Here is an 8,438-nt window from a genome sequence, read left to right as displayed (position 1 = left end):
TTGGTTTGGTTTGGTTTGGTTTGGTTTGGTTTGGTTTGGTTTGGTTTGGTTTGGTTTAAAAAACAAAAAACAAAAATCAGTACTGAAAAGATGACTCAGCAGTTAAGAGCACTGGCTACACTTCCAGAGGACCGAGGTTTGATTACTAGCACCCACATGACAGCTCACAACAGCCTGTAACTCCAGTTCCAGGAAATCTGTTGTCCTCTTCTGAAGTCTGCAGGCACTGCACATAAATGGGGCACAGACAAACATACAGAAAAAAAATATCCACACACATAAAATAGAAATAAATAAGTCTCTCTAGATTAAAACCAATACCAACAAAAGCAGATCAGAGTTGTAATGGGAAAACAGAATCTGCTACAAGAGACAATGTCTACAAACAATCAGAAATAAGAAAAAAAACAGTATAAAACAAAATAGCTCACAGAATACAGTGTTGGCACCACCAAGGTCCTTGCACTCCAAGAGAAACCCTAAGGGAACCAGTAATGTTAATCATGAAGGGTGTCTCCTCAGCAAGAGGAGATAAAACCAATTACTTACCTGTATTCCATACAGAAAGCAGAGAGTGAATTATGTTAATGACCTAGTGACCTTTTGCTATCTGTGGAGGCAAACCTCACAGACCTTTTGCTATAGAGGCATACCTCACCCAAATTCCCCAGAATGCTCATTTCAGACTCTGCCCTCCCTAGACCATTACCCATTCTTAGAGGAGATGTCACACTTACTTGACGGCCTGATGACCTCTATGCTATTGGCCGGAGACCACACTAGATTCTAGGCCTTTTAGCTATAGAACCTACCCTCATGGTCACGTGTATTTTATAAAAGAGTTTCTATGTAGTTCACACCTTAAGCTTTTATTATGCACCTGGAACTAGACTGACTAGACTGACTGTTGCCTGGAAACTGTTTTAACTATGCTGACAATGAACTGCCTGGCATTATACTCCCCGAAGTCTGATCCAGCTTGTTAAAATCAATCTGAACCAAGTTTTCATTTGCATCTCTTCTTAGGTTTGCTTCCCTGTTTGGATATCTGCAGGGAACACCCTCAACATAGATTTGATTTGATATTGAAATAATAAATAGTAATAAATACAACAGGAACAATAAATCCAAATATAGTTCTTTTTTACTAACAACCAATACAAAATGTACAGCTCAATAATGTAAAAACAAAAAAAAAGCAGGTTTTTTTTTAACTGCTTCTAATGAATGTTGGAGTTGTTTCACTCACATGCTAGGGATTGAATCTAGGGCCTTGAACTAATGACTCTACCACCAACATACACCTCAACCCTGTGCTTTGTGTTTTAATATATTAACATTATAAAATATTTGTTTCTCTCAATTTTACATATCTTCACCATTTTATTGAAAAAAAATGAAAAAACAAAAGGCATTGTATCTATGTTTGCAAATCCTTAAGGCATTTCTAAAAAAAAAAAGTTGTGAGTCATAACATACACTTCAAGTATATTAAATACATTCTCAGAGATAGTATGGATGTTATGAAAAGTACACTAAATGTCAACAGAAGAACTGTATGCTCCTAGGACTTAATCATAAAAGTACGAGGAAAAGAGACACATAATAACAACACATCATCAACATGTAACAAAAATATAGATCTTCAGCAAATGGAGACTGGAATGGACTGAAAAGTTCTCAATACTCAAAGAAGAAAGCAAAATAGTTATGAAATATATATTATCAGGCTTTGTCATAATGATGGAAATGATAATTAAAGCAACAAAATAAGGCAAGAAAGATGGCTGAACAGGTAATGTGTGCGCCATGAAAGCCTAGTGGCTTGAATTAGTTCTCTAGAATACATGTAAAGGTAGGAGAAAACTGACCCCATAAAATTGTACTGACTTCCCTATACAAGAAGGAAGGCACAAGTGAGGATGCTTGAACCTCACTTAGAAGGGGGAGTAAAATAGTCATAAGATGCAGATAGAGGGAGGGAACTGGGAAGGAGAGGGGAGGGGAAAGGGAAGGGAGGGTCCAGGATCACGTGTAGGGAGGAACAGGTGAGATGGACAGATGTCTATGAGAATGAATGGAAATCTGCAAATGGGGGGGGGGGGGAAGGTAGAGGCATCTCCAAGAAGAGATAAGGAAGAATCAATGAGGGTGTCCTTAGCTGTGACTCACAGCATGAAGAATATGGAACCAGAAGAGGCCACCTCCTGTAACCAGGCAGGAACCCCCAGTGGAGCAACATCAACCCATCCACAAAACTCTCAACTGAAAATTTATCCTGTCTACAAGAAATGCAGGGATGGAGGCAGAAGCAGAGACTGAGGGAACAGCCAACCAATAACCAGCCCAACTTGAGAAGCATCCCATGAGCAAGCACTAATCCCTGACACTATTAATAATACTCGTCTGTTATCCTTACAAACAGGAGTCTAGCATAGCTGTCCTCTGAGAGGCTCCAGCCAGCAGCTTACTCAGATAAAGACACCCACAGCCAACCAGTGGAAGGGAGCTGGGGACTCTTTTTTTTTTTTTTGGTTTTTCGAGACAGGGTTTCTCTGTGTAGCCCTGGCTGTCCTGGAACTCACTCTGTAGACCAGGCTGTCCTAGAACTCAGAAATCCACCTGCCTCTGCCTCCCAAGTGCTGGGATTAAAGGCGTGCGCCACCACTGCGTGGCGGAGCTGGGGACTCTTATGGAAAAACAGGAGAAAGGATTATGGCCTCTAAGGAGATAGGAACTCCACAGGAAGACCAACAGAGTCAACTAACCTGGACCTCTGGGGCTTTCAGAGTCTGAACCACCAACCAAAGAACATACACGGACTGGACCTAGGCCTCCCTGAACATCGGTAGCAGATGCACAGCTTGACCTTCAGGTGGGTCTCAAATAACTGGAGCAGGGGCTATCCCAAAAGCTGTTGCCTGTACACAGGGTAGGTTCATCTAGCTGGGCTGCCTTGTCTGGCCTCAGTGAGAGGAAGCCCTCAGCCTCACAGACACTTGATATGTGAAGGTGGGGAATACCCAGGGGAGCCCCGACTCACTCAGAGGAGAAGGGGAAGGGGGAAGAACTGTAGAAGGAGGTGACCAGGAGGGGGGCCAGTGAATGGGATGTAAAATGAATAAGTAAAAATAAAAATAATAAATAAAATAAATAAAACTGTACTGACTTCCACATACACACACATACACGTCAATAACAAATACAAAATCTAATCAAAAATAAAATAACAAAAATAAATAATTTCTAGTCATCAGACTAGCAAAATGAAAAGGAGAACTAACATAATCTTCCATGGCTACTGATGGGAAAGTAAATTGGTTACCTCAGAAAGGTAGAATCTGGCAATATCTTTAAAAGGTAAGGGCTACCAGACGGTTTAGCAGGTAAGGGCACTTCCTGCTCTACTAGGAGACCCAACTTAGGTTTCCAGCATCCACATCTTACAGCTCACAACTGCCTGCAGCTCCAGCGCCAGAGGATCTGATATTCTCTCTGGCCTCTTCTGGCACCTGGATTCACATGCAAGTAGCTATTCACAGATACATACACGTAACTAAAACAAAATCTTCAACAAAAAGTTAATTACAGCCAGGCGGCGGTGGCACATGCCTTTAATCCCAGCACTTGGGAGGCAGGGACAGGCGGATTTCTGAGTTTGAGGCCAGCCTGATCTACAGAGTGAGTTCCAGGACAGCCAGGACTACACAGAGATACCCTGTCTCGAAAAAACCAAAACCAAAAAACAAAAACAAAATAAAACAAAACAAAAAGAACACTATCTGGGGACTGGGGAGAAAACAACCCAGATGCCATATACTATCCAATTTTCAGAACGTTACAGAGGGAAAAAAATGTGACATGGTGGATTTTATTTTATACAGAATAATTGTGTATTGCATATACTGCAGAGGAGTAGGGAATGCTGGAATGCTCATCACTAATATATTGAATTTTTAAAAATAAGTTATAGAGGATGACTTTGAACTTCTGGTGTCCCTGCCTCTCCCTCCTGAATGCTAGTATGCTCCATATCAACTGTCTTTTCTTTTTCTTTTTAGAAATCATGGCCTCAAGTACATGCAGAATAATTCCGGGAGGAGGAACCCATTTAAATGTGAGAAATGAAATATGATAATATAATGACCCTAAGTTGGGTCTCCTAGAAAAACACGAAGTGCTCTTACCTGCTGAACTATCTGGTGACCCTTCACCTTTAAATATAAGAATTATGGCAATAATATGAATAATGGCTATGCAGATCTCCTTACTATATTTAACTCAACAGAAGGGGCCTGTGGCAGATAATATGGACATCTCATGTATAAAAGTCACACTTTGTCCTGGTATGATCATGATTGAACTATTGCACTAGCCCAATGGCGGGGGAGTGGGGCACAGGGATGGAGAAGATCCTGAACAGCACTGAGTACAACAGGAAAGAATACCCTGGAGACTATTGGAGGATAGCTCACTTGTTAGAAGGGTGAAGGGAATATTTTTACTCTAATCGCCGGATGGGCCCATGTGGTGGTATGTTATTGGCTGGGGCAAGAACACTGAGGATGCTTCATTTGCATACTTCAGTACAGCAGGGGCCAGGGGAAAGAACCTTATAAGGTCATACGCAGAAGTCAAACTCTGAATGTTTCAGGTCCAGCACTCAGATAAACGGCAACCAGCCCTTGTAACCCTGGAGACAAATGAACTTATCGGTTGCTACAAGCACCAGGGCAATCTGGGCCTAGGAAGCCTAGTTGCTGGGGTCTGTTAGTGCCAGAGGGAGGCAGTGAGGGAACAGCCAAACTCCTGTCACTCTCAGGATGAGAAAATCCAGTGTTTGGGGCATGCTTTGACCCCTTCTCAGCTCCAGGCTAGCCCTGCATCTCTTCAGAGTGTCTACTTAGACAGCAGAAGTCATACTCTACTGGACGGAGTTCACATAAATATAAAATGGTCTTTACACAAGGTGCATCCCTTTAGACCTCAAGACTCTCAAGAGATATTCTTTCTAAGTGTGACAAGAGTGGAAGAGTCTTTCTCAGGAAAGGTTTCTCTCAGTACATTTTAAAAGTCATATAGGAGAAAAATGACAGAAGTGAGATCTTTGATACGTTGTCCTTCTCTTCACATCATAAAATAGATGCTGGCAGCCGACAGTGAGGAAAAAGGCTTTCTACCACACTCGGCCTTCAGGAGACAACATCAGAGAACTCATACTGAGAGAACTGTACTATGTACCCAATGTACAAAAGCCTCTAGGTACACTTGCACTCTGGGTATTCAGTGTAAGAGAATTCATACTGGAGAACTTTTCTTTTTCTTTTTTTTTTTTTGGGGGGGGGGTTTCGAGACAGGGTTTCTCTGTGTAGCCCTGGCTGTCCTGGAACTCACTCTGTAGATCAGGCTAGCCTCGAACTCTCGAACTCAGAAATCCGCCTGCCTCTGCCTCCCAAGTGCCTGGAGAACTTTTCTATGGGGAAAGTAATCTTTCAACAACAGCTTTACCTTTTTTTTTTTTTTAAGACAAGATCTCATGTATCCCAAGCTGGCTTCAAACTCACTATGTAACAGGGGCTAACACTGAACTGCTCACCTTGCTACCTTTGCCTCCTGAGTACTTAAAGACACAGCTTTTTATTTTAAACCAGGAAATAGAAATATGCTAGAGAAATATCATCACACATAATAAATATGGAAGTAGAGTTGAAATTCCATTTTATTTACCATTAGGGATAAACTATAAAGGTGAGGGAAGTTGAAATGATTTTGGAGCCATAAACAAAGAAATTACCTAAATATATGAATTACCTAAATGTATCAACATGGCTTCCTTCAGTCACAGACAAGCAGTTCTTTACTACAAGCTCCTTGGTTTGCCTCAAAAAAAACCCAACTAATGGGACTCAGGGTCTGATGATTGTCTGATGATCAATGTCTGATAAAATCATGGCAATGGATAATCAATTTGCATGTGAATGCTATCAACAACAACATGTCTTTCTTCATCATAGATAATCAAAATACAGTCAACCTTGAAGATTCACACAGAGATCATGCATCCCTTAGCATACTCTTCAGGATCAACGTGTATATGATTTTAAAATATTCGAAGAAGGCTGAAAAGTATACCATCAATTTCCGCTGCATATTCTATGTTTTCATTACAAACAAATCAGACAGCGTATAATAACTTATCAATGTGTTTGTTGTAAGTAGCATTACACTTTTTTTTTTTTTGGTTTTTCGAGACAGGGTTTCTCTGTGTAGCCCTGACTGTCCTGGAACCCACTCTGTAGACCAGGCTAGCCTCAAACTCAGAAATCTGCCTGCCTCTGCCTCCCAAGTGCTGGGATTAAAGGCGTGCACTACCACCTCCTGGCCAGGAGTGCAATTTCTTAGTTCTAATAGCAAACCAATATCTAGGCAGAATTAAAGACATTTAATTCTGTGTGTTCAGATGCCAAAAATAATGATAAGCTCAACCAAAAGCCCTTACAGAAAAATGGAGAGTAGACACAACATTGGTTTCTGTTCAGAAATCCTAAGTACTTGAGGACAAGAAAAGATTCCTTCCAGTAACAAAAGGACAGCAGTTTTAAAATATTATCCTCATCAAATATAGCATTCACACATGAGAGTAAACATTTTCAAACTGGCAAAGATTCAAAAACTATCTCTTTGAAGGAGAAATTCCCCAAGAGGACATAACAGTAATATCTCACAATGATATGTGAGCCATGTCCCAAAAGACATGTAACAGAGGTGCTCTCTATAGACATTTTAGTCCTAAGGGGGAAAAAACTGTAAGCACTTCAGCAGCCCTTCAATACTAAGGGACAAAATATGGCACAGGCACACAGTGAAATACTTAGAAGGTAATGAACTACTGATACAGTAACTAGCATAAACTTAAAAACATTGTTGAGTAAAAAAGCCAGATGCAAGAAAACGAAGATCTAGTTAATGGGGGATAATCAAGATAGTGGTTACCTTTATACTGTACAGGTTTTTTAAAGTTGCACAGTTGGGATCTATGTGATGGACAGGTATGTATTTCTATATATTAAATCCACTGAGGGAGTTTGGAAGGATGACTTAGCAAATAATAGCACTTGCCACTCTTGAAAATGATCTGTGTGAATTTTCAGCACCCATGCTTGGTGGTTCATGACTCCCTGTAACTCCAGTTGCAGGGGACCTGATAACTTCTTCTGGCTTCCATGGGTATCCGTTTGCTCATAGTGCACGCAAACACATACTGGCACACACATATACACATAAATAAAAATAGATTTTTAGAAAATCCACTGAAGCTGGGCATTATGGGAGAGGTTTCTAATGTCAGCAGAAGGGAGATAAGGATGAAGTTATGGTTATCTGAGCTACATAGTAATTTGAAGTCAACCTAGGCTACATGAAATATTGTTCCCCCCCAAAAAAAATCCAATATCATTGAGTTGCAAAGATGAGAACATTATACTTGTTGGTATATCGATATGTCATATGTATATATCATATATCAAAAAAAAAAAAAACACTTGCGTTTTGCCTGCACGTATGCCTGTGTACCACATGCATGCCTGGTGCCCTCAGAAGCCAGAAGATGTCAGATAACCTGAGACTGGAATTACAGACAGTTGTGAGCCACCATGTGGGTGCTGGAAATGGAACCCAAGTCCTCTAGAAGACCAGCTGGTGCTCTTAACCACCGAGCAATCTTCAAGCCCACATATATTCGTTTAAAAACAGTTTTGGTTTGGTTTGCTTTTTTTTGAGATCAGGGTTTACTATGTATCACAGGCTAACCTAAAACACCATATGAAGCTCAGGCTGACTTTGAATTTGCCACCCGTCTACCTCAGGATCCACATGCTGGCATTACAAGAGTGGACTACCATGCCAAGCCATTTTAAAACTAGATGCCAGGGTGGAAGAGTTGGCAGAACAATTAAGAGCATTTACTGCTCTATCAGGGAGCTGGAGTGCAGATCCCACCACCCGCTTTGCGATGTTCACAAATTCCTGTTCCAGGGGATCTAACATCTGCTTCTGGCCTCAAAGGGCACCTACACACACACACACATACACACACATACACACACACACACACGTGCACGCACATGCGCAGGCACACGCACATGTACACACAAACAAATACACATAAAAAGACATCTTTAGGAGCTGGAGAGATGGCTCAGTAGTTACCAGTGCATACCGTTTTGTAAAGGACTCAAGTACACTTCCCAGCATCCATATCAGGAAACATGACAATTGCCTGTGTCTCCAGGTCCAGGGATATGCGCCTCTGGACTCTGCAGGCACCCACACTCGTATGTGCGTTCACATTCACACATACACATGATTTGAAAATAATAAAATATTTAAAACTAAATGCCAATTGATGAGACACAGAGATTCATGTTTCAGTTTTAAAC

The 8,438-nt window shown here is 41.1% G+C and overlaps 1 long non-coding RNA gene across 1 annotated transcript; it reads left to right on the top strand.

Annotated features, from left to right (window-relative positions):
* The first annotated feature begins 2,787 nt into the window (after positions 1-2,787).
* LOC114633306 lies at positions 2,788-4,247 on the top strand. The gene is made up of 2 exons (XR_003713185.1): positions 2,788-2,875; positions 4,062-4,247. It is a non-coding gene; the product is annotated as an uncharacterized LOC114633306 (long non-coding RNA).
* Positions 4,248-8,438: the final 4,191 nt, after the last annotated feature.

The sequence above is a fragment of the Grammomys surdaster genome, unplaced genomic scaffold (assembly GCF_004785775.1).
Source record: "Grammomys surdaster isolate TR1022 unplaced genomic scaffold, NIH_TR_1.0 576, whole genome shotgun sequence".
Classification (NCBI taxonomy): Eukaryota; Metazoa; Chordata; class Mammalia; order Rodentia; family Muridae; genus Grammomys; species Grammomys surdaster.
This window is presented reverse-complemented; position numbering and strand designations above follow the sequence as displayed.